The sequence below is a fragment of the Portunus trituberculatus genome, chromosome 48 (genome assembly GCF_017591435.1).
Source record: "Portunus trituberculatus isolate SZX2019 chromosome 48, ASM1759143v1, whole genome shotgun sequence".
Lineage (NCBI taxonomy): Eukaryota > Metazoa > Arthropoda > Malacostraca > Decapoda > Portunidae > Portunus > Portunus trituberculatus.
This window is the reverse complement of record NC_059302.1, coordinates 5,695,099-5,708,424: the sequence shown is the minus strand read 5'-3', so window position 1 is coordinate 5,708,424 and position 13,326 is coordinate 5,695,099. Positions and strand designations below refer to the sequence as shown.

At 42.5% G+C, this 13,326-nt stretch overlaps 1 long non-coding RNA gene across 1 annotated transcript in view; it reads left to right on the top strand.

Moving 5' to 3' along the window:
- The window catches only part of LOC123498915, a 13,691-nt gene extending 583 nt beyond the window's left edge, over positions 1-13,108 (top strand). The window contains exons 2-3 of the long non-coding RNA XR_006672843.1: positions 11,187-11,534; positions 12,723-13,108. This is a non-coding gene — a long non-coding RNA (uncharacterized LOC123498915). The remainder of the gene's footprint in view (positions 1-11,186; positions 11,535-12,722) is intronic.
- The last annotated feature ends 218 nt before the right edge of the window (positions 13,109-13,326 follow it).

Here is a 13,326-nt window from a genome sequence, read left to right as displayed (position 1 = left end):
CTTTATCTTCGGGAGCATCATCACTGGTGTGTTCCCAGAGCTGGCGCCACAAACCTGGAATGTCTCGCAAAGCGGCATTTTTTTTGTGAAAAATAGTGTACGTGTCTCATAAAGCGAGAGTTATGAACGCTGCGGATAAAATATCTTTATTTTTGTGATGCTGCAGAGGGATTTTTTTTTCTATTTGTTAGGTATTCATTCTTACTGGTTCATTTCAAATATTTTTTTTTCAGGAAATCGTCATTAGAAACACAATCATTACATAAAAATAAAATGGGCTTTGTTCTAAATCAATCCAAATCAACAAATTCAAATATCAGAAAAAAATTGAGAATCACTGTTTAAACTTACTACTTCCCCCAACCCCCCAAAAAAAAAACAGAGGGAAAAAGAAAAGAAAAACATAATCCCTGTCAATACAACGCACGCTATGGTTGTAAAAAAATTCAGCCAACAAGATTTTTTTTTTCCGCGTGGCGTGCGGCACACCCGTTGGCTGGTATTACTTGGCTGTCTGGTATCAGGTGAGAACCATTCAGGCGGAAACTGAAGATGGCACTTGAAAGACGACCAGGACGTCTTCCCAGACTCCACGAATAAATATATACAAGGAGTCTCCTACGAGAGGTTGTTTGTGCTGTGACAGTATTGTTCCCAGGTAACAGTTGCAATTGCATTATACTATTTATTTACAGTGTTATTATATTTTATGAGACCTTTAGTCTTGAGGATAATTGTTAGGACCGAAGTCAGCGGCGACCACACTTCCCTTTATTGTTGTTTGTTTGTTCTTATTCCTGACGTTACTACACTTCGCCTCACTGATCTTAGAATGCAAGCTGTATTCTGAAATGCCAAACGTACACTATTTCTTACGCCTCATATGTTTAATTCAAAACTGCTTGAAGAGGTAACAATAAAATTTTGAAGTGACTTTATTAAATGTGTATATTGGCACTACAAATATCCAACGAAAACATAAAAAGATAAATTGATGAAAATATGAGTATTTACCGAGTATTACCAAATGCAAAGATTTTTTTTTAGTTATGCAGTTAATCTTATTTTTTATTTATCTTTTTGTTTGCATTGTTTGCATAAAAAGCTAAATATCAATGTTTTGCTTTTGCCTATACAGTCTTGATAACGTCCACTTCCCTCTGCTGTTTGCCATTAACTACAACCCATTAATTTAAAGAACCATCTGGGCTTCTCCTACAACTTTGCCGAGGAAAACATATGCTCAAGTTGCAAGGCTGGACACAGCATAACGAACGGGCCGGACGCCCCCTCCCGCCCCCATCGTAATGCCTAGCGACTTGGAGGGAGGAAGCAAGGGAGGCTGCGTGGCGGAGCTCGTCGGTACCCAGCTTTCTTTATCCTTCGCCTTCAAGAACGGATGGGAAGGACCATTAACCAGCTGCTTCCCTCAAGCGTCCTGACCGGATGTATTAGTGACATTAGAGTCTCGACCGTCAACAAAACTAAGTCGCGGGATCTTGTAGCGGCGTCCGAAGCAGTCATAATATTTGGAGGATTTGGCCAGAATTGCTGGGGATTTGCTGGAAAAGGGCCATAACACCCCGGATATGAGGCGGCAGGAGAAGAGGCTGGTGGTGGACGTGAGCTCCAGGCTAAACAGGCGTCCTGAGAAGTACATATGGCCTTCCCCAGGTCGTTACTGGATGGAGGAGATCGTATTAGTCTTGATCAAAGCCTTAGTCCTTGTGTAATTGGCGACCGACGCGTCTTAGAAGTGACAAACTAGACGCTATGGTCTGCAGACATAAGGCCGACTGACCACCGCTGGCCGGCCTCAGATGGGACCATTCGTCGCGGCGTGGGCGAAATTAATTTTCTTTATTCCATGGAGGGTCCTGAAGGCTCTTGTCTGGAACAAGGCTTGTGGTCCAGGCGGAACGGGGAAGGGGCGGAGCCTGAGGCGCTGGAAGTGTGGTCGCCGAGCTGGTGAGATGGAAGAGGGGCAGGCTGCGCGCTGATTGGCCCACGCTGGCTGGAATCCTTCCAGGAATCGGCAGGGGGCGGGGCAAGATTTCCGGGCGTGCACATACTCAAGAAAATTAACGAGATGGAAGGAAGTGTGTTTTTTCTTCCTACGAGCTCCACGTTAACTAATTTCTATTGACGTCGCAGATTGGATATTTGACACGTATTGTTTTGATATCAGGACCCGTTCTAGAAACTGGAAACTTAATTTTCCAAGAGATCGTCTTTTCTCCTTGTCAGAAACTTTTTGCATCTGGCAGAGGTGGCGAGGGTCTTTAGGCTTCCAGGACCGCTTGGACACTGGATCCAAGTAAACAGGAAACAAAATTGAGAATAATTACTGGAGGATATTGAAGTAAGAGTGCAAAAAAAAAAAAGAAAAAAAAAAGATAGGTATCACCATTAAGGCCTCAGACTAAAAGCCACCAAACTAATAAGAGGCGGTTTTCCGGCATACCATTCACCAGGGCCACTCATATTTCATGTTCAGAATAATAACATGCTCAACTAATTAATGCAGGATAAAGGCTCTGGAAAAAAGTCCAATAGCGCTTTGAAAGGCGGCGGGAGCAGTTAAAAGAAGATATTGTAAGCATAAAGTGAATTTCAAAGAGGAGATTCAATTAACTTTGCTCGAAGGGAGAATATTAACCCAAAACAAAGTGGACTTGAAAAGCGTTTAATTATCCTCATAAACTTTGAAGATTTAGGAGTCTATATTTTCTCGAGAAGTTGGCGTGTCTGTATGTCTGTACGCTACCCATGTGTGTGTGTGTGTGTGTGTGTGTGTGTGTGTGTGTGTGTGTGTGTGTGTGTGTGTGTGTGTGTGACGATGGAAAGAGGTGGCTGGATGGTGGTTTGGAAAGATACGAGGAAGAAGAAGAGGAGGGGAGGAAAGGGAGGAAAGAAGAGGAGTAATAGTAGTAGGAGGAGGAGGTGGAGGCGGAGGCGGAGGCGGAGGAGGAGGAGGAGGAGGAGGAGGAGAGGATGGGGAGACGTGCCTTCCCCTCCTTGGCAGCATAACACTGGCCAACGAGATCGCTATCCTAAGGTTCCATAAGGGACAAAATGATGGATCGCTTTTCTTGTTTATCTCCAGAAGAGCCAAAAAGAGATTAAGCTGCGAGACTCGGCTAAAGGTTGTCATTATTGCTTGTTTGTTGTTTTCCCACCACGCCTTATTCGGTACAAGGATGTGGGTGTGTGTGTGTGTGTGTTTGCTATCATGTCATTTAATCACAAACTTTAATATGCCATAAAAAAAAGATCACTGCCGATAATCATGTTAACAAAATTACATGCATTTTTAGCGATTACACTTTCACGGACTTGTAAACCTTATAGACTGCACGTACTGTAGGTTCCTCGTAACTCATTACTTTTAACTATAGCGTCCACCATATTATCCCAACAGGTAAACTAAACGTAAAAAAGACCTTGTGCAATTTTAGACTCCTCACTCAAATCACACATTTTCGATGAGACCACAAGGCAACACAAACATTGGCAATGCACTGATCTAATTGGAACATGAAACACCTCTTGCTTTTGTTTTTCATTTTTTTCCTTATCTGTGTACGCTTAGTCGATTCTTGTTGATGAAGGACTGACGATGCTGTTACCGAGGCGCGCACAGCAGGACGGGGCGCTGCTGTGTTCGTCGGAGCGGAGGCGTGGATGCTTCTGATCCAATAACCCGAGTTTTTTTTTTCTTCTATTCTATCTCCCGCGTCTCATGTTGTTGTTTTCCGAGATCTTATTAAAGGTGCGGCGACGAAGCGATGGAGGAGGGTGATTGTTGACACTGGGAGACAACCCGGAGGAGGAGTTAGAGGATGAGGAGGCGGGGAGGGGAAGGTGGAGGAGGAGGAAACGAAGATGTAGAGAAGAAAGAGGAGGATAAAGAATATTAACATGAGGAAAGGGTGACTTATAAGACGTAGAGTGCTGATTATAACTGACGTTGAATGGTGTAAGATTATGTAAGTTATGCACGACACTGGTGGAAGAACAAGTTTGTATGGATATAAGATTAGCCGGAACACGAGGGAAGTGGAAAGCTAGGTGAGAGAGACTGCGGTCACTACGAAAGGTAAGTGAGAAAGCAAGGGAGATGGAAAATGTTACCTGCATAGTTAATATAAGATTAATTTAGTCAGTAATAGAGGACTTTGCTTATTAATAAATGAAGAACTAGGAGAGGTAGGGGATATGGAGAGGGAGAGAATATTACTGACTTGACATTAACTTGGCTAAATATTCCATGGAGTTTCGTATTAAATTAGTTGTGTGTTGTGGGCATATTAACCAGATCTCTGAATACTAAAAACATGACCCACAGATAAATGCATTGATAAATCCTAAAGTTATTACCTTACTTATGCACTGTTATTATTCATACTGCATTTTCACAAACAGTAGGCACAACAAAGACTAGAAAACAAACTTGAAAAAAAACTCCTGCAAACTTTCACGAAGAGAAGAAAGAGAACTGAGCAGCTAACATGCAGAGACAAGTTAAAGAGTTGAAAAGGTACAATCCTCCCGAACCCCTCCATCCCTCCTGGCTCTCCAGTCCAAAATAGCAGAGAAAGAGTAAATTGGGAAGCGGAACTTACTTAACTATAACCCGAAAATTAAACTTCAGTGGCCAAAGCTCGCCCCGTTTTCTACACAAGTTCATGAATGTACTTTCGCTAAACTTCACCGTGAGTGTACTGGGGACGTGGGAGTGGTCAGTGGTGGTGGGGCAGCGCTGGCAGGCGGGTGGAAGGTGGAGAGGAGATGGGGAGCGAGGGAGAGGGGGATAGGATAGATGGAACAGGGGAGTGAGGAGAAAGGGTCGCAAGAAGGGAACAGTGTACTCGCTGATATCTTGCCAGCCTCCAGCTAGAGCGGCAGAAAACGAATTCAGTTGCCGGCAATTAATGGCGAACAACATTAATATTGCACCACTGTATGCTGGCTCGGAAGCCACCGCTAAAACTAGGGACCAGCTAACCTTGGTGAGCCCGGCGCTCCACCATTCCGCTGAACTACTTAATGCCTCCTTTTGAGAATTCCTTGGCAATAAACACTATAGGGAATTAGCAAGGAGTGAACAAAAGCATCTCTAAATCCATTATTCGCTCCACAATAACATTTTTTTTCCTGGCTTTTGTTGCCCTTCCTCCTGGTAAAGTGCCGCTGTACATGCAGTGAGGCGTAGCTGATAAGCTAAAATCCCTACACTCAGCTTCTGTGTTGACAAATTAATGAGTTTGCATTTCTGAGGACTCATTCACAGAACAGTCTCGATTCCTTAATACGACCGAGGCTGCTCACTCACATGCTCACCTTATCAACGATCTGAGCGGACCGAACGAAAACCTTAACCCAGTATCGAAATTGTTCGTCACTCTGATACCGAGAGAGAGAGAGAGAGAGAGAGAGAGAGAGAGAGAGAGAGAGAGAGAATTCGGAGTAACGCAGTTCGTAGTGTAAAGGTTGGGAGGAAAATTCTAAGCGGTGCGTCCTTGGCCCCGCCTGAGATAAGAACTGGCCCAGGACAGAACAAATACTTAATGTTTACTCAGTCGACGAAAATTCAACAGGCGCAGCTGTGTGAGCGCCGCGTTGCTCAAGCTAAGCATATTTCAGCTAATTATTATTTGTCTTCTCTGATAAGGCAATGGGGCAGGTTTTCTCCCCGGCCTGCGATTGGGCGGCTTGAGTCCCTGCAGGGCGACGCGACGAGGCTGCCCTGTTTTTCATTTGCATCGAGATAAATGTGTAACAACTCGCTATTTCATGTAAGAACTGGAAGACAAGTTGAGTAATGGTAATGGTGAAGAGTTAAAAAGAACGCTGAAAATCACAGACATACAACACACAAGCGCGCTCACACACACACACACACACACACACACACACACACACACACACACACACACACACACACAAGACAGCACCACACGTGTATCTTGAACTACCACACATTTGTTGGCTCTTCACTCGTGCAACGCGGAGTAATTAGCTAATCACAGTCATTCCGGTCCATACAGCCCTCGTCTTTTATGCCACCACCAGGAATTACAAATTTCCACTCCCCCTCTTTATGGGTCATGCTCTCTCATTTTCTCTGTCTCCTGACAAAAAATTGCAGGGAGGAGTGAAGGAAAGAGCGTGGTGCGTGCAAATAGAGGCAAGATTTCAGTGAATTTCCGGGTAATGATGGAGGTAATGCATAGCTCTATCATCATAAGGCTGCGACTCCTATATTACACGGATGACGCTTCTCCTTATCAATTAAGTTAGTAAAAATTATAACCCAATTCCGGAGTGACGTGTGTCTTGCTATCACGGCTCCATGTTGGTTGAAGCAACACGATTCCTGAATTCAGTGAAATTAACTGTGTAATGCAGGATGAATAAACTGCAACTCTAAATATTGTATGAAACTCGTACAACTAAATTCACTTGCCTATTGCTTTTGGGTTTATCATAAGTACTCAATAATTATTAACTGGCAATAGTGAGGTAGAAGAGATGGAAGTAGTGGTGGTAGGAGGGGGGAGCGATATCGAGGCATCAAGAAATGCTTGCCTAATTAAATAAGCTTAATAGTGTCTCAATAACAATTATGTGTTCTTGTAGTTTATAGCAAATCATCAACGTCTTACTCTTTATAACCATAACCATGAATATCGTATATGATAAAAAATAAGAAATATTATTTGACTGCATTTTCTTTGATTCTCTAAGCCTTCTCGATCTCTGGAAGTGAGAGCGGATCTTAATCTAATAATTTGCAGCAAATAGCGATAGAGATTAACGATATCACACGTAAAATCCACATCAATCTCAATGTTATGTATGTGTGGATTCTTTCCGGCTCACCAGATGCAATATATTATGAGAAGAATGCGGTGAAACCACCAAACAAATGTACCCATCCGTTCAGAACACAAGGAGGGCACGAACATAACTCCTGAACGCATTTTCTGCCAGTGTTCAGAATACTCTCTTTCCCTTTTCTCTCCAGACTTTCTCGCTGCAATCAGAGCAAAACAACACTCACAAATGCTTAGAGAGCGACGCGCCTTCCTTGCATTATTAACTGTGAGAAGTTATTAAAATTCTCAAGAGCCCTCGTGGGTACCAAGTTACAACTCATTAGTATTCACCATTCACGCCCCTATTAACAAGGACCTGTTTCGGCGTCTCTTCAGTGGCGGGAACGTCGGAGAGAGACGGAGGAAGGGAGGGAAGGAGGGAGGGCAAAAAGGAGAAGTGAGAATTCCGCTAAGTTTCACGAATTTGGCGGAACGACAGAGAGAGGTTGAGGGAGAAATGTCTAGGAGATGGTGAGGCTTGGCAAGGAATGTCTGTATAGGAGAGTGTATGTGTATGTGCGTGTGTGTGTATGTGTGTGTGTGTGTGTGTGTGTGTGTGTGTGTGTGTGTGTGTGTGTGTGTGTGTGTGTGTGTGTGTGTGTGTGTGTGTGTGTGTGTGGTTTCATTTTTTTTAACATAACTCTGTCAGTGAAACATACGGTTACTTATCCTAAGCGTGCGTGCACACAGACACACACTCACACACACACACACACACACACACACACACACACACACACACACACACACACACACACACACACACACACACGTAACTATAAATTTAAAACCAGACATCTAAAAAAAAGCAGGAAGTAGGCATTAATAAGAATTTGATTTATGACCAGTTTCACTTTGCAAAGTAATCAAGACGGTGGGCGTGTGTGTGTCCGTGCGTGCGTGGTGTGTGCCTGCTTATGTGTGTGTGTGTGTGTGTGTGTGTGTGTGTGTGTGTGTGTGTGTGTGTGTGTGTGGACGCGCTCCTAAGCCAGTCAACACCCTTCACTTACAATCAAGTGATTAGTAAATATCCTTTAAACAAATATAATAAAAGAATAACATTACAGAAAGAAAGCGTACACAAAACTCCTTATCTTTCCACCAAGCTTTTGCGAATTCAGTCAAGGGATTTGTGTGAGTTTATATATGGCGTAACATTTCCCAGTGGCGTGGCAGAGCACCGTAAACTCTCCTCATATATTCCCTCCCGAGTGAGTATAACTTATGAGGCGTCGCAGAAAACGTTGAGAGCGGCCATTTGTTCCCGGTATCCCAGCACCTACGATCCTATCCTCGTAATGAGCGTACGAAAATGCTGAATTGTTCCTTCTCCACCACTACCTCGCTTTCGCTCCGCATTGGTGCTGTTTTCCCTCCCGTCTTTCCTGCCGTCTGTTTGTATGCTTATCTCTCTTGTCTGTCTCTTTGTCTGTCTGTCTGTTTGTTTGCGTTGGTGTCATTGTGTTTGAGTGCTGCTTTTTGTGTGTCTTTTTGTGTGCAAGTTTTTGTTTCCTTCGTTGTGTCAAATACGTGTTATTTTTTTCTTGATGGTGTTAATAATGGTAACGAAGATAGTGGTGGTGGTAGCTATAGTAAAGAAAATAGTAGTAATAGTAGTAGTAATAGTAGTAGTAGTAGTAGTAGTAGTAGTAGTAGTAGTAGTAGTAGTAGTAGTAGTAGTAGTAGTAGTAGTAGTAGTAGTAGTAGTAGTAGTAGTAGTAGTAGTAGTAGTAGTAGTAGTAGTAGTAGTAGTAGTAGTAGTAGTAGTAGTAGTAGTAGTAATGTTCTGGTGTGTTGTTGTTGTTTTTGTTGTTGTTGTCATTGGTGGCGATGGTGGTGTTGTGAAAATTGTTATTATTATTCTTATTATTATTATCCTTATTATTATTATTATTATTATTATTATTATTATTATTATATTATTATTATTATTATTATTATTATTATTATTATTATTATTATTATTATTATTATTATTATTATTATTATTGTTATTGTTATTATTATTATTATTATTATTATTATTATTATTATTATTATTATTATTATTATTATTATTATTATTATTATTATTATTATTATTATTATTATTATTATTATTATTATTATTATTATTATTATTATTATTTTTATTATCATTATTATTATTATTATTACTATTATTAATATCATCATCATCATTATTGCTATCATTATTGCTATTATTATTTAAAGCTTAGTGGGAAGGTTTCATTTTCAATTTATGAGCGACAATAAAATAGCGTCATATTTTGCGTGGTCTGACCGATGTTTGTATCTATCATTACATATTCCTATTTAACTTTCCATCAAAGAAACACCAAAAAATGCCAAGAAATAAGGCAAAAGACGAAGGAAAAATTCGAACCAAGAAAATAAGCATATAATTTCCAGCAAAATGCCACCAGCCCTACATATTATAATCTTTTAGTCGTTATTCACACCGAAGCTTAACCAGAACGAAGGAAAATTAATCAATGCTAATCCCTTCATTCATTCCGCCATCTGCTGAAAAACACTGATTTATAATGAATAATCTATGTGTTCGACGCGGCAAAGCAAAGTCCACTGAGAATTTAGCTGCCACCGCCTCTCCCACATCATCACTCACCTCCCTTGTCCTCTCGTCCCCCTGCCAACACTCCCCCCCCCTTCGCCGCTTGACCAACCCTACACTCCATACGGATTAAAAAGAAAAGTATATCCACGCACTCATCACTGATTACATATTCATTACTGTACTTTTTATCAATGCTTTGTCTTCATTTGCCGCTCCTCCCCTCATTCGTTTTCCTCCCATGTGCCTGCGTCCCCCTCTACCCCAATCCAGCCTTTCATCTCTGCTCTCTAAACGCGGCTAAATCAGTCTGGTCAAGAGTAAATGAAGAGCACTGGAACAACGGGCTGATCAAGTGCGGTCGGTGGCTGTGACTCTGGAACCGGGACGCGGACACGCAAAAGTGGTAATGATGTCCGGTGTTCGGGGCCAGAACTGTTGTGTAACCAAATCAATTAACAATGATTCATTTAACGCTAAGCCCATTATCTGCCCTTCTACCTGGATTCCGAAGTTTACACCCAAACTCTGACTAACGCGTTTCCCGGGGAATTTTGACACTAAGGAATGACGTGTCGAAGGAGCGCTAGTAGGAGGAGGAGGAGGAGGGAGAGGAGGAGGAGGAGGGAGAGTGAAGAGGAGTAGAAGGAGTAGTGGGAGAAAGAAGACGAGGAGAGGCGGAAGACGAAGAGAGACTGATTATTGTTTCTGGACGGGGAGACGAAATAGGAATATGAGAATGTTACCATTTGTTTTAATCACGCCTTGCAAAGTTCCACAGTTCACCGAGCACTAATATTCCGTTCCAAGAAGAGCTCAAATGCACTATTCTCAGCCAGTGACTCGAGTGAATGAAAATATTACTTGTTGACTTGTACTTACAAACTTATCTACGATTACATATAAATTTCTAATCTATTTTGAGTGATGGACTTACCGTGACAGTGGAGACTGGAGTGTGGCAGTGGAGAGGGGGAGCGAGGATCTTGGAGCGGGTGGGTGAGGTGCAGCCCCGAGGGAAGTGATAGCGTTACTTGTGGAGGCCGGAGAACATCCATCATAAAACAGGCCGGGTTGTTGCCCCTCGCCCCCTCCTACTACTGGCGCCAGCTGTCGGCATACACCCTCGCCCCTTTGCGGCCGCGCCTCAAGGGTGACAGTGGCCTGCCAGAAAAGAGAATGCATGCCCCTCGTCTCTTTCTCTCCCTTCTCTTGCTAGCAGTAAATTTTATTATATTTACCCCCAGCGTATCGTGGTGACGGTGTGTTTGCTCTTGTTGTTTTATGCTAGGGTGTCAGTGGTGTCAAAAACTGACTTGCCAAGGTACTACAAAATCTATATGATTGATATATATATATATATATATATATATATATATATATATATATATATATATATATATATATATATATATATATATATATATATATATATATTCTATAACATTCATAAAAAAATATCAACTGGCTCTTAGTTGAGTTTAAAAACAATGTAAGAATAAATCAGTCTTAGATGTAAGTCTTGACTCATAACAAGCACCAAAGCACGACTAAATCATACGACCTTGCATTCATGAGTTTCTACATATACGATAATAAACATCTATAGTATTCCATAATTACAAATAATTGTGATATTATTACTCCATGTGCATAATGATACATACTTATCTTCAAGTTGCAGTAAGGGTAAGTCATCAGTACACAATGTTCTTCACCGTCTTCTTCAGGAGAGTCGTGGTGGCAAAGGGCAGCGGGACGTGATGACAACCTTGACCCATATTCCTCTTGAGAACCTTCAACCTCAACACAAGACAAGCAGCTTAGCCACGACACCTTGAGTGTGGCAACCACTATGTCTCAGCGCCTCCTTCAGCGTCTCCCAGGAGCGGCGGCTGTGGGAGCTTGTGGCTTTGGCGAGGGAGGGAGCCTGACTGCATACGTGAGGAGCAGGGGCCCCGCCAGGGAGGGAGCTGCAGTTTGGTGGCCACGCTACGAAGTGCAGTGTCACTAAGCACACATGATTTATGCACCGTCCCGCAACAAAACAAGGAGAGGGAACTCATTGCATATGAATGGTACGTAGCCCCTTTTGCTAAACAAGCCTAGTCAGCCAAGTTTGTGAATTTTGACACTAGGGTTGCATTGATGAACAACCTGTGTGAAAAATGGGTCGGGGAGTGAGGCCGAGGGGCGTGGGTACGGCCGCGAGGGGAGGAGAGCAAAGGGGTTGCAGAAGTATCAGCGCTGATCCACATTGATTTAATTGTCCCTGAAAGTGCTTGTATATCTCCCTCATAACTCCTTTCCTTCATAATTCACATAGCTATTTGCTAATAGTAAGAATGTAGTTCATTAGTTTAGAAGGAATAAGTGAATGAAGGCGGCAGTGGGTGGGACGGGTGGGTAGCACGAGGGGAGGGATCAGTGGGAGGGCGCGGAAGAGAAAGGAAAGGAGGCAGCGGACTGCAGTGTTGAGTTTTTGCCCGCTGCGGGTCGTGGAGCACTGCAGGTACCCCAAGCGTAGGCCGCTATGCAACCACCGTCCCGAGATCTCAGCCTTGATAATCTTTACGCTCATGAAACTTTACACACATTACGTCGGTTATAGTGGTCTGAAAATTTCGAGAATGACGAATAATAATTTCTAACATTAACATCTCAGCGAGTCCCCTGTAAAGAAAGCGCTGCATATACTTTTGTCTGTTTACACATTTTTTTGTATGTATGTGTGTACGGCTGGGAGCAGGTAGCGCAGGACAGGTCGTACCTCAGCCAGCACCGGGCCTGGGAAAGTGTCGCCCAATGCATTGCTGCAGGTAACCTTTTTGTCGCGGACCAGACCAAGGGCAATGCACATGAATGCAACCTCTGCAACCAGATCTTTTGTTCCCTTGTTTCCGAATCTTATGCCATAAGCTAGTAAGAAACCCTCACAGACCCAACCATTTTTTTCCCTCACTTCTGCCGTGAGAAGTACTGCCAGGCCGAGATTTTCCCATCGATAGAGTTCAAGGGGGCACCGAGAGACTCCAACACGGCACTGCGAGGAGGAGGCGGCGGGTGTGGGACTCCATGCATATGTCTAACATGATACATAAATATCGGTGTCACGAACATATCTAACAAATGTAATAATTCAGTAAAACAGTTAAGTGACATACAGTAATCATAATTCCAATCAAAAATATGTAACAATGATTATTATAGTCTGCAAATGAAAAATAAATAGAATACGAACTAAATCAAATGGAATATACCAACAGGAACTCACTCTGCATGCTGAGGAAAGGCAAGATTGGAGGCAGCACATCCAATACCGCTCCCACGAAGCAACATCAACAGGCGGCCTGGAGAGGAGCAAGGGAGAGGGAGGATGCAGCGACAGACAAGAAGGAAGAAAATAATGATTAACAAGAAAATGCACGCGATCATATAATAAGATTGTCTATGTTTTGATAACCACCTCCCATGACCGCTGTAAAGCAGTGTCTTCTTCGTGTAAATGTGTAGTTTCTGATGCTTGGGAAGTGAGCTGTTAGAATCATACGCGCTCACTCCAACGTCACTTGGACACTTGTGATGTGAGTTTACCAGTGTAATCTAATATGCATGGAAGAAAAATTGGACTGGCATAAATATCACAAACAATATACTTGCTTCTAATATCCTGCTGCACTTATTCTCTCCTCCAGTGTACTATGGATGCTAAAAAGGTTAATTATCCTCTTGAAATAGAAAGCAGATAAGCACCTGACATCCCTTTTGCTATTCCTTATGCATGTATTGTTACTTCAGCTCTAACCTATATGATACTGTCTTTCCGGCCACTAGAGACTCAGAAAATTAACTCTTAGTCACTTAAAAAGG